This window comes from Triticum aestivum, chromosome 2A (assembly GCF_018294505.1).
Source record: "Triticum aestivum cultivar Chinese Spring chromosome 2A, IWGSC CS RefSeq v2.1, whole genome shotgun sequence".
Lineage (NCBI taxonomy): Eukaryota > Viridiplantae > Streptophyta > Magnoliopsida > Poales > Poaceae > Triticum > Triticum aestivum.
In genome coordinates, this window is record NC_057797.1 from 641,770,374 (window position 1) to 641,772,424 (window position 2,051).

Genomic DNA, 2,051 nt, shown 5'->3' on the forward strand with positions numbered 1-2,051 from the left:
CTAGTCTCCGTGCACCGTCATCCTCCTCTACGTCCTCCACGCTGATGATTAGGATCCGGGGAGCTCTACAGCGCGGGATCCCCGTCGTCGTCTTCCTCGGGTCGCCGCTGTCGCCATCGACCCCGACCAACGCCAACCTCCCGTCTACGTCGCGCCGCTGCTGCTACTAATCCGTCACCGGGCCCCCGTGCGCCCACTCGGTGAGCTCCTGCGCCCCGCTCTCCTTTTCCCTCGCGCACCGTAGCTGCCTATTCGCCGTTGCCGAGAGCCCGTCGCCGTGGATCGCCTCGCCGCCGTGGCCGTACTCTCCGTCGTGCTCTCCTGAGCACGGCATCTTGTTCCTGGTGCACCCAGGAACCCAACGCGGCCGCTCGCGCGCTGCTCCGTGGCCGCTAGCTCCTAGCTCGGTGAACGCCCGAACGCGTCACCGCACGCGCTCGTCGCCGGCAGCCGTCCGGTGACCATTTGGTCCCGGGCTCATGCCTGTTGTGCTCGCACGCGCCCGTAGAGGCCTCCTGACCGTTTAGGGTACTTGCTGCCGTGCTGCAGCGCCGTTTCCCTCTCGCGGCCGAACGCCGGCGTCCGCCCCGCTCGTCACCGGTGACGCTGCGGTCCTCCTCCGGCCACGCCACCGCCCCCGCTAGATGCGCCTCTGCGCGCTCGTTCGAACGAGCCCAGGCGCGCGCGGATCCGTGCACTGTGTGCATTTTCCGGCGAACTCCGGCGGGCCTGCGCTGTGCTTTTGGTCGCCGGCGGCGGGAACCGCCCCTGCTGACCTGGCACCGCGGGTCCCGCCACCTGGGCCACTGACTGGTGGGCCCAGGGCCCCCTGTTGACATGTTGACTGGGTCAACGTGCCGACTGGGCAGCCCAGTGGCACTGACATGCGGGCCCATGCCATAAAACAAATGAAACAAATATATAAACTGCTAATTAATTTAGTTAATTAACTAAAACTTAATTAGACACTGACAGGTGGGCCCAGTAGGTTTACTAACTAATTTTAGATTAGTTTAAACTCTGTTTAACCCACTGTCTATGACAGGTGGGTCCCCCATGTCAGTTTTGACTGGTCAACCGACCAGTTGACCTGCTGACATCACTCTGATGTCATGCCTGCGTCATCAGGCACTGTTCTGGATAAGGTTGGACTTAAATGAATAAATAAAATCAGAAAATGATTTAAATCTTTTGAAAATCATATCTTTTAATCCGTAACTCGGATGAAAATACTTTCTACATGAAAGTTGCTCAGAACGACGAGACGAACCCGGATACGCAGCCCGTTCGTCCACCACACACCTCTAACATACCAAACACGCAACTTTCCCCCTCCGGTTCATCTGTCCGAAAACGCGAAACACCGGGAATACTTTCCCGGATGTTTCCCCCCTTCGTCGGTATCACCTACTACCGCGATTGGGCACACCTAGCATCGTTACTTGTCATGTCATGCATCGATATGCATTTGTTTGCATTGTATTCATTGTTTCTTCCCCCTCTTCTCTCCGGTAGACTACGAGACCGACGCTGCTGCTGCCCAGTTCGACTACGGAGTTGACGACCCCTCCTTCTTGCCAGAGCAACCAGGCAAGCCCCCCCTTGATCACCAGATATCGCCTATTCTACTCTATACTGCTTGCATTAGAGTAGTGTAGCATGTTACTGCTTTCCGTTATTCCTATCCTGATGCATAGCCTGTCCTTGCTACTACTGTTGTTACCATTACCTGCTATCCTACTGCTTAGTATAGGATGCTAGTGTTCCATCAGTGGCCCTACACTCTTGTCCGTCTGCCATGCTATACTACTAGGCCGTGATCACTTCGGGAGGTGATCACGGGCATATACTATATACTTTACACAGTTACATTACCTGTGATACTGTTCGGAGATGGGGGCTGAAGGGGCAGGTGGCTCCATCCAGGTAGTGGTGGGCCTGGGTTCCCGACGGCCCCCGACTGTTACTTTGTGGCGGAGCGACAGGGCAGGTTGAGACCACCTAGGAGACAGGTGGGCCTGGCCTTGTTCGGCATTCGCGGATACTTAACA